Consider the following 20,005-nt stretch of genomic DNA (forward strand, 5'->3'; position numbering starts at 1 on the left):
GAGTTGCCTTTTCCACGCATTATCATTTGTGCACTGTATAGTTCTATCAGTAAAACTGTATGTCTGAGCAAATGGGTCCTTAGGTTTCACCTGCTAGGTTTCTGGCTAGTGTATGGCGGCCAGTGTTTTTTTCCACTGGCTGCACGCTTTCAAGGAACTTTCTTTTTACTTTTTTCTCTGTCTGCATATGAGTAACCCCTCACCCAAGATCACACTTAACGCCTGTCTGTAGTGTGGAAATCTCCTAACAACGTGCACACAATAACTAAGGCCCACTCGGATGACAATATGCTTGCCTTAGATCACATGGCATGAACCGTGCAGATTTGTGGGAGACTTACAAAAAGTATATCCACTGAGATCATGTAAGTAACAACTTGAGCACAGTATCGAGTGTGAAATGTGCCTGAAAGCAGGAGTGCTGCTTAAAAGGCACTCAAACAAAAGGCAATCCCACCAGCATTGGATGACTCGCCCAAGATCACACACCGACTCCTGACTTCTGCATTCGAAATGGAACCCACAGAGGTCCTGTTAGAACGCATATTCCACACTTAAGTCCATTGCACTCCCACCCACCCCCAAGCTGGGAGTGACGAGCAGGTTTGTCCCGTCATCCGCACCAAGGGCCGGATGTATCCAAAGGATTTTACCCATTCTGTGCCTATGGGAAAAAGCTTTGGTACATATGGCCCCAAGTTCTCCCAATGCTCTCCGAGGTGGCCCGGAATGAATGGGCCCAGCGCCGGCAGCAGCGAGTCTAAATCAGTACTTGAGGTTACGAGTGAAGTCTGCCCTACGTTCCCTTCCCTCTCGTCTCCTTCTGGGACGTGTGTGTAGATGTGACTGCGACTCTCATTCTGTCTTGGTCTAGGTATCTATGTTCCATGTGCGGCTGCCCTTTCTTCTCGGCACTTTACCGGCATTCACGGCCACCTTGTAATAATAATAATAGACCACATCATAAATAGGGCCCAATAGGGAATTTCTGTAAAGAACACATTCTTGACGCCAATATCCGCTCCTGAAACAATCGAACGTACACATAGGCTGAGCCACCACCAAGTGAGATAGCTCAGTGGGTTAAGCACACGCCACTGAGAGTTGTACAAGAAACAAGAAACAAAAAGAAATAATCTATGCGCCACACTAATGCTCTCACATTGCATGTTCTACAGCTTGTTTAAACAGATGTACGCGTGTAACCCAGAGATAAAAAAAGAATACATCTGCCCCTGCTTTCCTCAGGCTCCCTGTCCATTTTGCCCAATATTGAAAATCCATTTATCAGGTCGATGATGCTACCTACACAAGTGTAAATGAAAGCAGCAGGGCGCTTTCTTACCAGGTATCTCTCCCAGAAACAGCATACACAGACGCATAATGGTGGTGGACTCTGTGCCTGCTGCGGTGCCCTCACAAGAGCCTTCAATAAGTCCACCCATGCCAGGCCCTGTGGTGCTTTGAGTGCACGGACCCTGGAGTACAGCCAGCTACTGAGGCCAGGCCGTCCAGGGAGGCGTCAAACACAGTCCCAGGCGCACAGTATCCAATAAAGACTTGAACCACTTCAGTGTCTATCGGGGGCTTGCTCCTGGGCACACTCATGCGTTGCCCTGCCCATGCACCCGGCCAGTCTGTCTAGACAGAGATGCAACAAACTGCAAACAGGTGTCAACTCTGGGCCAACGCAAGTGGTGTGGTTCACTCGCAGGAATGTGCTGATCTGCAGCTCAGTATGTCAGTGTATTGACTGCGTAGATCAGAGTTAACATTTTTGGGTGTCTCAATTGACTCTACAGCACTCTACAATACTCTTTTCCACTTAACTCAAGGCCACTCTACTTCACTCTATGCCGATCCATTCTACGCCACTTCACTCTATGACTCTATTCCACTCTATGCCACTCCACTTTGATACTCCACTCTACAACACTCCACTCTATTCTACTCCACTGTACGCCACTCTGCACCTTTCTACTCTACTCCACTCTGACACTTTACTCCACTCTACAACACTTGACTCCACCCTACGCAATGGAAATCCACTCTACTCTACTCCACTTACTCCACTCCACTCTACACCACTTTACTTACACCACTCCATTCTCCAACATTCCACCCTACTCGGCTCTGGAACACTCCACGATACTCCACTCTACATCACTCCACTCTACAACACCCCACTCCACTGCCCTCTACAATACTCAACTTTACAACACTCTGCTCCACTCTACGCCACTCCACTCTACAATACTCTACACTCTTCCTCTCTACACCCCTTCACTCTATGTCCCTTTACTTTACAACACTCTACTCTATCCCACTTTACACCACTTTATGCCATCTAGGGCAATCTATTCCACTCTGTGCCACTCCACTCAATAACACTTTACTCCACTCTGTGACACTCTACTCAAGGACACTCTTCAACACACTACTCTACTCTGCTCCACTCTGTGCAAGTCCCTCTATGCCACTCAACACCACTTTACTCCACTGATTGCCACTCCACTCTACTACACTCCACTCTAAGACACGCTACTTCACTTTAAACCACTCCTTTCTATGCCACTCTATGCCAACCCATTCTACAACACTCTATGCCACTCCACTGTATGTAACTCCATTTTACGCCTCTCTTCTCTATGACCTTCCACCCTACACACCTCCACTCTACACCATTCCACACCACTACACTCTACTGCACTCTACTCCACTTTACACCACTCTATTCCACTCTACCCCACTTTACTTCACGCTGCATCACTCTAATCCACTCTGCTCCAATCCACTCTACTCCACAACACTCCACTCTGTTCCACAACACTCCACTCCACTCTCCAACAGGACAAACCACCCTACTTCATGACACTCCACGTTACTTTACTCTATTCCAGTCTACAGCACTCTATGGCACTCCATGACACTACTCTCCACTCTACACCACTAGACAACTCTTGACTATGCATCTCCTGGGCACTGTACGCCACTCCACTCTTTGACACTCTACTCTACTCTACGACACGTCACTTTACTCTACGACACTCCACTCCAGCCACTCTCCTCTAAGCCAATAGCTTTTCTGAACAGCAGCCATGCTGGTGTACAACATGGCTACTACACATTGGCAAATCCTATAGCTCCTGCATAGCCTAGACCTATTGTTTTTTTTCTAAAGCTTGTTTGTAGAGCCTGCCATGTCACAATTTGATCTTTTCTGAGTGCTGTAAATAGTTGTCTGAGTGCTCTAAATAGCAGGTGTTCATATTTCCCAACGTAATGGCACATCAGTTACTGACATTAGAAGGATAGATGGCCGAGTGAGCATTGCTAGCTTTTGAACACAAGAGACAAATGGCGGCTAGCCCGAGGATTAGGGGAAGAAACAATGGACAGTGGAGGAAGACAGAAAAAAGTAACTCAAGGGAGGAGGCAGTCATAGCAGGAGGAGGGAGGGGTGAGGGAGAGGGACTGCAGGTACATGCCCTCTTTAAGCGGGCATGTACCTGCAGGACCCTGCAACAGTGGAAGGACATTGATTGCAGGCAGGGAGCTGTACTTGGTTCATGCTGCCCAGCAGGGATGCACACAAAGCCCCAGGAGGAAGGTGAGGAAAGAGGAGACTCTCACCAATAAGAAGCAAGGAAAAGAGAGTATCGTTGGAGTTAAATAATGGTAAGTAAAACTCCTCAAACTGGCTCCTGATTGAAGCAAGATGTGTGTGTAAATCTGCCTTTTGAAAATACAGGGTGTTACACCTATCCTTTTCTAAATATTTTTCCAAAAATAAACAATCTCAGTTGGGCTCACACCTGGTTAGAAGCCAAGTGAACTATTGCTTACAGATACACAATCTGAAGAAAAGATCCTTTAATGCCTGTCTTGGCTCAGGCTATCACTTAATTTATGGAACTCTTTACCTGTTTGCCTCCAGCTGATTTAAGTGCTCCCTGAAATTCCACATGTTTGAGAATTATCTTGTTACGCTGTATCGTGATTTGCTATTTGTGACTGGTCCCGGTGGTCCAGCCCTCTCTGATATAAAGTACTTAGGAAGCTCTCACTCTTTCATTGGGTGATTAAGGGTCGGGTGATTAAGGGTCTTTTTATTTGTTAACTGACTAATGGATTTATAATAATGTCTCGGGTTGTTGTGTTCTTCCTCCTTGCTTCTTTTATTCTGCTATGGCAATTGTCTCTTCTCCTCTCTTTCCTTCCGAGGTGTTGGATTCGTCAGAGGGCATCACCTCGATGAAACAGAAAAATGGCACAAGGAGTCAAGTAAGTGCTTTCTGGGATTACATTAGGGAAAAAGGGGTAGTGCTGAGTGAGGGAAGATCAGGAGGGGCCCTTTAGAGTGCTCCTAGACTGCTTGGTGCTCCCCGGTGCAGAAAAACATACTCCTGTGTTTCTGGGGTCGTGGTTTCATTAACGTGCACTCTCCTGCAACCCTGCACTCTTCCCTCTCTCTTTTTCCCCGCTCCTTCCCCTTCCCTGTTTTTCCCCTAAGAATGACCGTACCTTGTTCAGCCACGTTCCTCCTGGAACGTGGCTGGGAAAGTGTGCCTGATGTCCCTTTGGAGTGCGTCTCACTCCTTTGCTCAATTAGGTGTCTTTCGATCCTGCTCTCGTCTGGACTCCTTCTGTCCGTGCTGCACACCTCCGAACTTCCATTGTCCTCAGCTCTCCTGCTCTCCTTGCTCCGCATCGTCTTGCTCTGTGTCTCCTCACTCCGCTTCTCCTCACTCCATGTCTCTTTGCCGGGCATCTTCTCACTCCACGTCATCTTCCTTTCCCAGGCGATTCTCCGACGTCCTCTTTCGTGTTTAGTAATGCTTTATTGAATAAGTTAACAAACATTAGTACAATAAGATGACTACATTGGAACTAAAAAGGTCACAAAGATAATTATACCTATAAAAACAATTTATATACACAATCGGAATAAAATATTCTGCCACAGAATAATAGCATTTTTGTTATGTTTTAGAAAAGAAGAAAGAGAAGAGAGAAAAGAAAAAGAAAAGAAAGATTAAAACAAGGCAAAATGAAGATCACATGTTCTCAATAGAGCAACCATTAATTCTAAATAAAAAAGAAAAATAAGAGAAAAAAAACATAAAAAAAGACATTCAAGAAGGTTCAAAAGCAGTATTAACTGTAGTATGAAAGGTCTTGTGTTGTGAAAGAAAAGAGGTGAGAGGAAGCCATAACTTGTCTCTTTTAATTAACAGTTGAGTAGTATTAGCATTTGCTCGATCCATTCTGTGATTATAGCAAATCAGATTCCACCAAGCTACACCAGATATTTTTGTGGCATCTTTCCAATAAGAAGTTATAATTTGCAGTGCACTAGCAATGACTAAATCAGCCAGTTTACCAAGCAGGGATTGGGAATGCCAAATAGATGAGGTACTGCCCAAAAATATGTAATATACTGAAGGGTATATTGATGGACAAAATTTGATTGAGTTTATTCCAAACTTGTTTCCAAAAAGTGTGAACTGAAGAACACTCAAAAACATGTGCATATAATGGCTATTTTCTTTAGAACACGACCAGCACTTACTGTCTGTAGTAAGTTTAAATTTATAAAGATCTATAGGAGTATAGTACAACCGATTATAAAAATAAAATAATGTTTGGGTTATAGACGCTGAACAGGATGTTGTATGAAGTTTTGACCATATTTGTTTCCATGTAGATATAGGAAAGTTTTGATTGAAATCCTGTTCCCATGCCAATTCTATTTTAGTCTTTGGTCTCACACGACTGGTATGTGTAAGGGATCTGTATATGAAGGACGCTGGGACTTGTGAGGAGAAATTATGAGGCTGGGGAATAGGCTGTGTAGAAGAGGGAGTATCCAAAGAATGAGATAACAATTTATAGAGGATAGCAGAGAGAGTTTGGTACTGCACAGCATAATAAGAGGAAATATGAAATGTCTGTTGAATATCTTGAATTGCAAGTACAGCATTATCTAAAATTAAATGACCCAGAGTTATAATGCCTTGGTGCATCCACTCCTTCCAGACTAAAGTTCTATTATGAATTTTTATATCCTTGTTGTACCATATGGAAGTTTGCCTCAGGTTCTCAGATGAGGAATGAGAGGCAATAAGTAATGGTTCGGCAATAGAGATAGAATGAGTGATTATCGGAGATTGAAGGGATTTAGGAGGTTTTGAAAGCTGAATTGCATCTCTAAAAGTAAATGGTGTAATTTGTGAGGGTTCCAGTTGACTCCATAGAGAGGTTCCATTGTGAAAAGTGGGAGAGAGTGACAACCATATTTGTTTTAAAACAAATGCAGAATGATATCTTTTAAGGCATGGAAAATTTACTCCTCCATTATCTCTAAGTTCTTGTAGTTTGATTAAAGATATACGAGATTTACGTTTGTTCCATAAAAATGTCAGAAACAATGTATTTATAGTTTTAAAAAAGCAGATGGGAGTTTAACTAGGAGAATAGATAGATAAAAAAATTAAAATGGGCAACAACATCATTTTGATTGTGGCCAAACTTCCCCACCAAGTTAAAAAAAAGAGGGTACCATCTGTCAATCAATTTTAAAATCTTTGACTCAACTTCTTTGAGATTAATTCGAATAGTATCTTTAATAGAACTGGAATAGGATATGCCCAGGCATTTAATATGCTTAAAGTTCCAAGTAAAACCAGTATCTTTAAACATGTCGGGTAAACAATAAGCATTTAATGGCAAAACCTCTGATTTGTCTACATTAAGCTTATATCCTGAGACATTTGAGTATTCTCGTAGTAAGCAAAACAATTCTGGAATAGTCTGTTGAGGATTAGAGATGAAGAGCAAAATATCGTCAGCATATGCTGTAAATTTAATCTCCATGTCTTTATGCTTAAATGCGTAAAAATCAGACGACCCATGTATTTTCTCTAGAAGGGGCTCAAGGGCTAATATAAATAAAAGAAGTGATAGAGGACAACCTTGTCTTGTACGTCTGTGTTGGGGGACGTAATGGTATTGTTTACCATTGACTAAAATAGATGTAGAAGGTGAGGAGTATAAAATACTAATAAGTTTAATAGTATGAGGACTAAAACCATGCCATTTTAATGCTCCAAACATAAATTCCCAACAAACTCGATCAAAGTCTTTTTCAGCATCGAGAGTTATAGTAGGTATAGGGTCCCTGAACTTAGAAGCAAAATGGATAATATTGAGAAAAGTTCTAGAATTATCTGATATAAACCGCCCCTTAACAAAACCTGACTGATGAATGTCTATTAAATCTGAGATAAAATGATTAATACGTAAGGCAAGGGCTTTTGCAAAGATTTTACAGTCAACATTAATAAGGGATATAGGTCTATAATTACCACATTTGGATACATCTTCATCTTTTTTAGGAATCAAGCACAACTTAGCTTCAGGAAAAAGTGCCCTTTGCTTGATCTTGTGATATGAAATATTGTATAAGTGTTAATAACTTCGGAACAAAAATGGATGCAAATGTTGAATAAAATTCAATTGAAAGGCCATCAGGGCCCGGGCCTTATCTTTAGGAAGTTTGGTAATGGCATTTTTAATTTCTGACTCAGATAGTTCAGAGTCTAATAGAGACAGATCTACTTTATGTGTCAGAGGAATAGAGTGGAAGAAAGCATCAACCTCAGATATATTAGAAGTGTTTTCGGGAGTATATAATGTGGTATAGTAATCAGTAAAACATTCCAGAATTTTTAAGTCATTAGTGTGTCTGTTTCCAAATGTGTCTGTGATAACAGTAATTTTAGACTTTTGTTTTTTAATCTTTAAGTAGTTTGCCAGTAGCTTACCCGCTTTATTTCCCCCCCCATAAAATTTGGAATTTATTTTGATTAGGGTACCACATGCACTTTCCAAAGATTGCTTATTGTATTGTAATTTAGCATCAATCAACCTGGATAAAGTATCTGGTTTGTTAGAGGAGAAGTTTTCGTGCTCTAGACGCTTTATTTGTGCAAGCAATTGAGAGGAAACTTTAGAATTTTCTTTGAATGCATCTCATATAAAATTTATCTGAGTGTAAGAAGGTAAGTTGTGCCAAAACAATTCTTTAGAAAACATTGTAAATTGTTCAATAAATAAATGGTCTTGTAATAAAATGTTATTAAACCACCAGCGATTAGAAGATGGAGAATTTCCAGGAAAGTTCAAATCAATAATTAACGTGGTGTGATCTGATATAAGAATTGACCCAATGCCAGTATATGAAATTGATTGTAAAATACATTGTGTAGCAAATATATAATCTGTTCTAGAATATGAGTGATGTACTGCAGAATAAAATGTAAATTCTGATACATCTGGAAGTGCAGTTCTCCATATATCACGTAAACCTCTGGAGGATATTGCTTGATGAAAATATTTTTTTCATTTTAGTAGGGATATAACGAGTTTGTGAACAGCGATCTACAAAAGGATCCATAAGCTGGTTGCAATCACCTCCTACCACAAGATTGTCAGAATTGCAAGATAGTAGTAACAAAGAAAAATTAATCCAAAACTGAAGCTCTACTCCAGTTGGACCTTAAAAATTGCAAATGGAATACAGCACCCCATTAATTTTAGCTGCCAGTAATATCCATCTACCTGTAACATCTTTAAACTCTTCTATAACTTGTATTTGTAAAGATTTATGAAACAAAATTATTACCCCATTCTTGTTATCAACAGCAGAGGAACCAAAAACAAGACCAATCCTGTTTCTATTTAGACTTTTAAAGTCCTGCTCCTTAACCGGTTCTGTGCCGCGGACGTAATGGTTACGTCCTGCGGCACAGTGCTGCTAGTAGCGCTCCCTCTGTGGGGTTCCCCCCCACACCCCCAAGGCAGGGATGGAAGAGGAAGCCCTTCCCCTTCCACCCCCGACCCCCCCACCCACCCTGTGACATCAGCACGCGAGCGCGCGCTGACAATCACAGAGCCTTCCCCATCGCACTGGAAGCTCTTCTTCGAGCACGATCGGAAGAGAAATGCTTTGCATTTCTCTTCCGATCACGTGGGAGAGGCCGAGAGAGGCTTCAAAGGGAAGGAAATGTATTTCCTTCCCTTTGAAGTCTCTCTCTGCGTTTTGGCAGCACCCACTAGACACCAGGGATGTCTTTTTTTATAAATGAAATTGGCATAAGGGAGTGACCCCTTGGGCAAGGGTCGCCCCCAGGGCCGGCATTTTTTTTGAAGGCCTTTTCTGCGCCCCCTGGAGGCAGATCGACCTATTATTAGGCCAATCTGCCCCCGGGGGGGCAGAAACCTCTAGGCAACAGGGATCATTTTTTTTTGTTTTTGTTTTTTTTGTTTAGTTTTTTGTTTTTGAGGTGGGGAGCTCCCCTAGGGGGAAAATTATATTTAGGCCATTTCTGCCCCCCTTGGGGGCAGATTGGCCTATTTTTATGAGGCCAATCTGCCCCCAAGGGGGGCAGAAACCACTAGACACCAGGGAGTTTTTTTTAGTTTTGTTCGTTTTTCACGTAAAGGGAGCGACCCCTTAGGCAAGGGTCGTTGCCCTGGGGGCAAATTTATTTTAGGCCATTTCTGCCCCCCATGGGGGGCAGATCAGCCTATTTTAATTAGGCCGATCTGCCCCCAAGGGGGGCAGAAACCACTAGGTACTGGGGATTTTTTTTTTTTTGTTGTTTTACAGATGGGGAGCGTCCCCTTAGGCAAGGGTTGCTCCCCTGGAGAGGCAAATTGTATTTAGGCCATTTCTGCCCGCTTTGGGGGCAGATCGGCCGATTTTAGGTCAATCTGCCCCCAAGGGGGGCAGAAACCACTAGGCACCAGGGATCTTTTTTTTGCGCCGTCATGCAAGGGGAGCGACCTTGTAGGCAAGGGTCACTCCCGGGGGGGGGTGGGAGGGCAAATTTATTTTAGGCCATTTCTGCCCCCCCTGGGGGCAGATCGGCCTATTGTTATTAGGCTGATCTGCCCCCAGGGGGGGGCAGAAACCTCTAGGCGCCAGGGCAATTTTTTTTTTTGTTTGTTTTTTTATAGATGGGGAGCGAACCCTTAGGCAAGGGTCGCTCCCCTGGAGGGGCAAATTGTGTTTAGGCCATTTCTGCCCGCTTTGGGGGCAGATCGGCCGATTTTAGGTCAATCTGCCCCCAAGGGGGGCAGAAACCACTAGGCACCAGGGATCTTTTTTTTGCGCCGTCACGCAAGGGGAGCGACCTTGTAGGCAAGGGTCTCTCCCCGGGGGGGTGGGAGGGCAAATTTATTTTAGGCCATTTCTGCCCCCCCTGGGGGCAGATCGGCCTATTGTTATTAGGCCGATCTGCCCCCAGGGGGGGCAGAAACCTCTAGGCGCCAGGGCAAATTGTTTTTTTTTTTTAGAGATGGGGAGCGAACCCTTAGGCAAGGGTCGCTCCCCTGGAGGGGCAAATTGTGTTTAGGCCATTTCTGCCCGCTTTGGGGGCAGATCGGCCGATTTTAGGTCAATCTGCCCCCAAGGGGGGCAGAAACCACTAGGCACCAGGGATCTTTTTTTTGCGCCGTCACGCAAGGGGAGCTACCTTGTAGGCAAGGGTCTCTCCCCGGGGGGGGTGGGAGGGCAAATTTATTTTAGGCCATTTCTGCCCCCCCTGGGGGCAGATCGGCCTATTGTTATTAGGCCGATCTGCCCCCAGGGGGGGCAGAAACCTGTAGGCGCCAGGGCAAATTGTTTTTTTTTTTTAGAGATGGAGAGCGACCCCTTAGGCAAGGGTCGCTCCCCTGGAGGGGCAAATTGTATTTAGGCCATTTCTGCCCGCTTTGGGGGCAGATCGGCCGATTTTAGGTCAATCTGCCCCCAAGGGGGGCAGAAACCACTAGGCACCAGGGATCTTTTTTTTGCGCCGTCACGCAAGGGGAGCGACATTATAGGCAAGGGTCTCTCCCCGGGGGGGTGGGAGGGCAAATTTATTTTAGGCCATTTCTGCCCCCCCCCTGGGAGCAGATCGGCCTATTGTTATTAGGCCGATCTGCCCCCAGGGGGGGCAGAAACCTCTAGGCGCCAGGGCAATTTTTTTTTTTTTTTAGAGATGGAGAGCGACCCCTTATGCAAGGGTCGCTCCCCTGGAGGGGCAAATTGTATTTAGGCCATTTCTGCCCGCTTTGGGGGCAAATCGGCCGATTTTAGGTCAATCTGCCCCCAAGGGGGCAGAAACCACTAGGCACCAGGGATCTTTTTTTTGCGCCGTCACGCAAGGGGAGCGACCTTGTAGGCAAGGGTCACTCCCCGGGGGGGTGGGAGGGCAAATTTATTTTAGGCCATTTCTGCCCCCCCTGGGGGCAGATCGGCCTATTGTTATTAGGCCGATCTGCCCCCAGGGGGGGCAGAAACCTCTAGGCGCCAGGGCAATTTTTTTTTTTTTTTTGTTTTGTTTTTTTAGAGATGGGGAGCGAACCCTTAGGCAAGGGTCGCTCCCCTGGAGGGACAAATTGTGTTTAAGCCATTTCTGCCCACTTTGGGGGCAGATCGGCCGATTTTAGGTCAATCTGCCCCCAAGGGGGGCAGAAACCACTAGGCACCAGGGATCTTTTTCTTGCGCTGTCACGCAAGGGGAGTGACCTTGTAGGCAAGGGTCGCTCCCCGGGGGGTGGTGGGGAAAATTTATTTTAGGCCATTTCTGCCCCCCCCCAGGGGTCTCTCCCCTGGAGGGGCAAATTGTATTTAGACCATTTCTGCCCCCGGCTGATTTGAGGTGAATCTGTCCCAAGGGGGGCAGAAACCACTACGCAATGGGGATCTTTTTTTTTTGCGCCGTCACGCAAGGGGAGCGACCCCGTAGGCAAGGGTCGCTCCTGGGGGGGGGGGGGGTGGGGGTTAAATTTATTTTAGGGCATTTCTGCCCCCCCTGGGGCCGGCTGAGCTAGAGGCCAAAATCCACAGGTAGGCACTTTGCAAAAAACACCTCTGTTTTCTGTGAAAAAATGTGATGTGTCCACGTTGTGTTTTGGGCCCTTTCTTTTCGTGGACGCTAGGCCCACCCACACAAGTGAGGTACCATTTTTATCGGGAGACTTGGGGGAACGCTGGGTGGAAGGACATTTGTGGCTCCTCTCAGATTCCAGAACTTTCTGTCACCGAAATGAGAGGAAAAAGTGTTTTTTTGGCCAAATTTTGAGGTTTGTAAGGGATTCTGGGTAACAGAACCTGGTCAGAGCCCCACAAGTCACCCCATCTTGGATTCCCCTAGGTGTCTAGTTTTCAGAAATGTGCTGGTTTGCTAGGTTTCCCCAGGTTCCGGCTGAGCTAGAGGCCAAAATCCACAGGTAGGCACTCTTTTCTGTGAAAAAATGTGATGTGTCCATGTTGTGTTTTGGGCCATTTCCTTTCGTGGGCGCTAGGCCTACCCACACAAGTGAGGCACCATTTTTATCGGGAGACTTGGGGGAACGCTAGGTGGAAGGAAATTTGTGGCTCCTCTCAGATTCCAGAACTTTCTGTCACCGAAATGTGAAGAAAATCGTTTTTTTTAGCCAAATTTTGAGGTTTGCAAAGGGTTCTGGGTAACAGAACCTGGTCAGAACCCCACAATTCACCCCATCTTGGATATCCCTAGGTCTCTAGTTTTCAAAAATGCACAGGTTTGGTAGGTTTCCCTAGCTGCCAGCTGAGCTAGGGGCCAAAATCTACAGGTAGGCACCTCTGTTTTCTGTTAAAAAAAATGGGATGTGTCCAAGTTGTGTTTTGGGCCATTTCCTTTCGTGGGCGCTAGGCCTACCCGCACAAGTGAGGTACCATTTTTATCGGGAGACTTGGGGAAACGCTGGGTGGAAGGAAATTTGTGGTTCCTCTCAGATTCCAGAACTTTCTGTCACCGAAATGTGAGGAAAATGTGTTTTTTTTGCCAGATTTTGAGCTTTGCAAAGGATTCTGGGTAACAGAACCTGGTCAGAGCCCCACAAGTCACCCCATCTTGGATTCCCCTAGGTCTCTAGTTTTCAAAAATGCACAGGTTTGGTAGGTTTCCCTAGGTGCCGGCTGAGCTAGGGGCCAAAATCTACAGGTAGGCACTTGGCAAAAAACACCTCAGTTTTCTGTAAAAAAATTAGATGTGTCCACGTTGTGTTTTGGGCCATTTCCTTTCATGGGCGCTAGGCCTACCCACACAAGTGAGGTACCATTTTTATCGGGAGACGTGGGGGAACGCTGGGTGGAAGGAAATTCGTTGCTCCTCTCTGATCCCAGAACTTTCTGTCACCGAAATGTGAGGAAAATTTGTTTTTTTAGCCAAATTTTGAGGTTTGCAAAGGATTCTGGGTAACAGAACCTGGTCAGAGCCCCACAAGTCACCCCATCTTGGATTCCCCTAGGTCTCTAGTTTAAAAAAATGCACAGGTTTGGTAGGTTTCCCTAGGTGCCGGCTGAGCTAGAGGCCAAAATCTACAGGTAGGCACTTTGCAAAAAACACCTCTGTTTTCTTTAAAAAAATGTAATGTGTACACGTTGCATTTTGGGGTATTTCCTGTCGCGGGCGCTAGGCCTACCCACACAAGTGAGGTATCATTTTTATCGGGAGACTTGGGGGAACGCTGGGTGGAAGGAAATTTGTGGCTCCTCTCTGATTCCAGAACTTTTTTCACCAAAATGTGAGGAAAATTTGTTTTTTTAGCCAAATTTTGAGGTTTGCAAAGGATTCTGGGTAACAGAACCTGGTCAGAGCCCCACAAGTCACCCCATCTTGGATTCCCCTAGGTCTCTAGTTTTAAAAAATGCACAGGTTTGCTAGGTTTCCCTAGGTGCCGGCAGAGCTAGAGGCCAATATCTACAGGTAGGCACTTGGCAAAAAACACCTCTGTTTTCTGTCAAAAAATGGGATGTGTCCACGTTGTGTTTTGGGGCATTTCCTGTCGCGGGCGCTAGGCCTACCCACACAAGTGAGGTATCATTTTTATCGGGAGACTTAGGGAAACATAGAATAGCAAAACAAGTGTTATTGCCCCTTGTCTTTCTCTACATTTTTTCCTTCCAAATATAAGAGAGTGTGTAAAAAAGACGTCTATTTGAGAAATGCCCTGTAATTCACATGCTAGTATGAGCACCCCGGAATTCAGAGATGTGCAAATAACCACCGCTCCTCAACACCTTATCTTGTGCCCATTTTGGAAATACAAAGGTTTTCTTGATAGCTATTTTTTACCCTTTATATTCCAGCAAATTAATTGCTGTATACCCGGTATAGAATGAAAACCCACTGCATGGTGCAGGTCATTTATTGGCTCTGGGTACCTAGAGTTCTTGATGAACCTACAAGCCCTATATATCTCCGCAACCAGAAGAGTCCAGCAGACGTAACGGTATATTACTTTCAAAATTCTGACATTGCTGGAAAAAGTTACAGAGTAATACGTAGAGAAAAATTGCATATTTTTTCACCTCAATTTCAATATTTATTTTTCCAGTTGTTATTTTCTGTAGGAAACCCTTGTAGGATCTACACAAATTACCCCTTGCTGAATTCAGAATTCTGTCTACTTTTCAGAAATGTTGTGGTTTCTGGGATCCAGCATTGGTTTCATGCCCATTTCTGTCACTGACTGGAAGGAGGCTGAAAGCACAAAAAAATCGTAAAAATGGGGTATGTCTTCAGTAAAATGCCAAAATTGTGTTGAAAAATTGGGTTTTCTGATTCAAGTCTGCCTGTTCCTGAAAGCTGGGAAGCTGGTGATTGTAGCACTGCAAATCCTTTGTTGATGCAAATTTCAGGGAAAAAACTATAAGCCTTCTTCTGCAGCCCCTTTTTCCCATTCTTTAAAAAAAAAAAACATTTTCACTGTATTTTGACTAATTTCTTGGCCTCCTTCTGGGGAACCCACAAAGTCTGGGTACCTCTAGAATCCCTAGGATGTTGGAAAAAAAGGACGCAAATTTGGCGTGGGTAGCTTATGTGAACAAAAAGTTATGAGGGCCTAAGCGTGAACTGCCCCAAATAGCCAAAAAAAGGCTCGGCACAGGAGGGGGAAAAGGCCTGGCAGCGAAGGGGTTAAGATGTGTTTGGTGTACAAGAGCAACCTGACAATTTAATTTAGAGAGATGTTGGAGCACTCTTTGTTTCTTAACCGGATTACGTAAACCCTTAACATTCCATGAAATAATACGAAGACTGGTCATTTAACCGGGGGAAGAGATTTAGACAACAGAACCTTAACGAAACCTAAGATACATACAACATGTGAATTGTAGAATAAGGTGGAAGGGAAAATTATGAACACATATCCAGATGAGGTTGCTTTTGGATGCCAACATTGCACTGTAAGGTAAAAAAAAATATAAAAGAAGAAAGAGAGACAAAAGTAGAAGAAAAAAGTACGAAAGAGATAAAGAAGTAAAGAGATGGCAAAAGCAACCCATTGGTAGACGAAAAAAAATCACCAAAAGCCAAAAAGCTTCAGTCATAATTATCTTGACAAGAAGAATATATTTTGCAAGAGAGAAAGGGAGTAGCAAGAAAATTAGAGGCCAATCAGGAACAACACCCCGAGGAATTAAAATAATTAAATGGCAAGAGGGAGGAGAGACGTTAAAACAGAATAAATACATTACAATATAAACAACTGACAACGCAACTTACCAACAAGGGAAAGAACACTATGATGTCGAGCTATACAAGAATATAGACACAATGGGAAAGGGGATTTTCTTTGCTTGACATTTCAGCGTTTTCAATACCTGTAGAGAAAAAATAAATGGTTTAAAAATCCAACATTAACCAATCAAGTCTTGGCGATTTCTATTGCCTCCCCTTTGTGAGTATATATAAATTGTTTCAAGTCAGAGGGATTTTCAAAAGTAGTTGTTCTGTCCTTGAAGGTAACCTTAAAGAAACAAGGGTGAACAAGGCCTAATCTAGCATTCATACATCATAAAGCTGGTCGGAGATCCATAAATTCTTTCCTTCTTTTGGCTGTCGCCGTGGCCACATCCTGGCTAAAGAAAATCTTTTGGCCTGACCACAACATTTGTTTACGTTGTTTGGCGGCAGTTAAGACTGTCATTAAATCTGAGTATTGTAGAAAGAGGGCGATAATTACTCTTGGTTTAGATGTAGAAGAAGGACCAATACGATGGGCTCTCTGAATGTTGAGGACTGTGGTATTCTGCAGACCAACAATCTTCGGGATATGAGTTTGCAAAAATGTTATCAAATCTTGGCCTTCTGAGCCTTCCGGAATGCCATAAATGCAAAGATTATTTCGCTGATTACAATTTTCCAAATCTTCTGTCTGTTTTTTAAGTAGTATGACTTCCTTAGTCAGATTATCAACTTTAATAGCAGTGTCTTGTATGCCACTGATCCTCTGTTGCACATCAGAAAGTCGAGAATCCAGACGTGACCATTTCTCTTCAATTCGTTGTAGTGCAATATTTGTTTCCATAGCAAAAGGCTTTATAAACTTAAGTTCATCCATAATGTCTTTTGTTGCCCCCGGAGTCTTTATGACCATTAGAATTAGAAACAGAGGATACAGGTACTTTTGAAGTATGAGGAACCTCCATTTTAGCAATGTAGTGTAGACTTAATACAGTATTTTTTAATTGATGCTCTTTCACAGTCTATTAGGTCACCTCAAAGGACAAATGTTGAAAATTATAGAAGAAAATCTAGATTGAATTATCTAAAACAATTTCAGAGTCAACATCTCAAAATGGCAAAAGAAGTATAGAGATCCCCACATTAATTAAAATAATAGTGGGTAATATAAAGCGTGGCCAAGGGGAAAAAAACAAACGTTTTAAGAATAAAAGTGGTCTTCACAAAATGGTGGACGCATTTTTGTGAGAAAGGGAGCAGCAGGTTTAAAGAAGTAAACTCTGTGAAAAAACAGTTCAAAAGATTTTTAAAACTCACCATACTGCTCCCTGCATATTCACATTCCACATTTTGAAGAAGAAATGTGCCAGTCATCGAATAAATGCTTTCCAGTAAAAAAACGGCCTCGGCAGCTCGGGAGCGTCACTATCGAGCAGCCATCTTGATTGCTCCGGCGAATGATCTCCTCCAAAGTCCTCTTTAACCCCAAAGTTGTAGAGACTTTCGGGAGATGATCTCCCAATGGCACCCTCGTGGAACAGGGAAACCGGCCCCTCCTCCGCAGCATCCTCTTGAGCCACGGTCTCTCGGCGAAACTATTTTTACATTTTCTTGTCAATGACCATTTTAGAGTATGTACCTTTAAGGCTGGCAATTTTCCTAATTGAAAGGTTGAAAACTGTTATGTTGTTGATCTGTTGGTCCCCTGTTGATTTATGGAACTATATTGCAGTGATACTGCAAACATGTTCTGGATCCCACCAATTGTTTTGAAACTACTCTGTATCTTACCTATATATTGTATTTTGATCTACCAATGCTTTTTTTTGTTATCCACAATTTACTCTCATGTGCTTTTTCAACCTCCGTGGCCCTTTTGCTATGAGCTCCCCTAGGGAAAATGTTTTGAAGTAGGACCCCTCCAAACCTTTATGGCAAGACTTGGGAGAGTGGGAGTGGCAAAGCTGAGCGGAAGGGCCTGGGAGTAAGAGATAGTTTCAGGGGCACTTTTCTATAGCTCAAATTCTTCACTAAATGTGTGGATTATAAAAAAGCAAATATATCACACACAATAAATTGACCAACTATTCTGCCCCACATAATTGGGGTGTTGCGCGCCCCCTCACATCCCTGGGCCCCAAGCAACTGCACCTGCTGCCATAATGATAGTTGCAGACCTGAGTAGCAGGCTGCCTCTCTCCTCTGCCTTCCCCACCATGCCCCGTCATCACTCTAGTCCTAAAACAGACTCACTGTCCCTTTCAGAAAAAAATGAGCTCCCTCGTGTTGCCCGACTTTGCAGCAAGGGTTTCTTCAACTCTAATGCAAGCAAGGCACCATCCCTCTGTTAGAAAGTAATGATTCTAATGCAGTGGGCCCTTCAATCCCCTGGGATCTAGTGCCACTTTACCTGCTTCACTAGTTATAGATACTTAATTGTAAAGGATCTTTATAAAAACATGGGCCACAATCTTGTGCCATAATCTTTCCATCATCACGCTGAGGCCCAAGCTAAGCTGTCTCATCTGCTTTATTATTCACCTCCCTTGGGCCTTGGTATGAGATCTAAAACAACAATGGCAGACACAGTAAGGGTGCACTGGGCCCTAACGCAAACAAAGAAGGATAATAAAAGAGCCATAATTGGGTTTTAGTTGGACCCTCACAGCCCTGGGCATCAGTGCTACTTCACCTGCAGCCCCAGTGATACCTACAGACCTATGAAACAGGCATCGTCCTTTGCACACTCCACAGAGCTCTTACTCCTATGCCTAAGGCTCAAAGTAGACTGTCTGTCTCTTTGTGTGATAAAAAGGGGAACAAAGCCCCACACTTCACCCCCTCACCCCAGTGTTTGGGCCCTGTTTCCTGTGCAGCTAGGGTTACTTGGGCCCTAATACTAGCAAGTAAAGTGGGCCTCCACTCACAAATTGGGGTTCAGTGCCTACCTCACACCCTTGGTAACAGTGCCACTGCACCTGCTACACTAATGGTAGTGCTGGCCCTTTCACTAAAAAACAGCCCCATATGTTGCCACCTTCCTCGGGTCATCTCTCTTAAAGAATGGTCTCTTCCATTTGTAGATGGAAATATTAGCCTCCAGATAGAACCCCTCCTATGGGCCATGTCTTTGACATTATCCATAGTTCTCCCTCCTTTCCTCTTTCTTCTGAGCTATTACTTTGGAGGCCCAAGTGCCCAGATGATCAGGGTGCTGCTTCTGAATGTGACCCTGCTGGCTGGCCATCAACTTACCTGAACAAACATCTGCACGTCGAAATTGACAGGATCTATGTGGACCGATGTGCCTGTGTGTTTTTTGATTCCACAAAACCAGTACCTATACTTTTTGTTAAAACAACAGAAGTAACCATACCTGATGGTTAATATAGACCCTGTGGTGCCTGTGGCCAAAGTGAATGGGGATGAGGCTGTCATGTGTTGTGAAGCCGAGGGCGACACAGAGCGATGAAGAATAAAAGAGCCTTCTTTGCATGGTGCCTGCTGCCTGAAAGAAATGTAAATGTGTGCAATTGGTTTATCACCAAAAGTAAGGGCTGCTTGGGACCCAGTATAAGCCTTAATCGATGGAGTCACTTGAGGTTTCATGTGAACAAGTGACACTTGAGTTTTCAAAAATATCCTTTTAATGGATACATATAAAAAATGCTTGCACTAGGTACAGTCTGATTACCTATTACTAAATATATGTTTTAAAAGCACTTGTTTTATTTTAAACACTAAACCCAGAGGCACTGGAATTATGCAGTTCTACAGCTTTTTTCGCATAATTATGAATCTGCTACAGTTGCCACATAATCCATCATCTGGTCCAAAAAAATGTAGATCTGAACAACTTTTTTTTGTCTTGTCGTAGTTTTTGCCAAACGTTATTGTTAGGGGAGCTGCAGGGCCCTCACCAATACAAAAACACCCTGGCTGTAAGTGTAAGTATGTTTTGGTCTAAAAAAAAGCACAAATTGTCATATTTGTCTCTAGCAAAGAAAGGTGTTGGGATGAAAAAGGCCTCTGCATGGTATAAGGTGTGTACCCCTGGCCTAATTGCCCATCTGTACTGTTGTCTGGATCCCTAATGCTGATTTTTGCTGTTACAGGCAAACACAGAACATCTATGTGCGCCATGACATAGGTCTGTCTAATGGATTGCGGTCTTGTTGGGCCAGGAGGGGAGCCCAGAATGCTACCCTCATAGAGGTGAAAGGCTACCCCCTTCATCAAGAGTTAAACAGCATGAGCGGGATGGCAGCATACCGTGTAGTGATCAGTAGGTGTGAACATGTCCTTTTTAGCTGTGTAACTGGAGTGAGGCCTACAGGCTCACTCACCTTTTTTAAAGTTCCCCTGCTGTGTACTTAATTCACCCTTGTCCTACACCAGTTGGATGTAGAGTGCTGTGCAGCGCAGGAGTAGTGACTTGGTGCTGGATGTATGTGTGCCTG

The sequence above is a fragment of the Pleurodeles waltl genome, chromosome 6, assembly GCF_031143425.1.
Source record: "Pleurodeles waltl isolate 20211129_DDA chromosome 6, aPleWal1.hap1.20221129, whole genome shotgun sequence".
NCBI classification, from domain to species: domain Eukaryota; kingdom Metazoa; phylum Chordata; class Amphibia; order Caudata; family Salamandridae; genus Pleurodeles; species Pleurodeles waltl.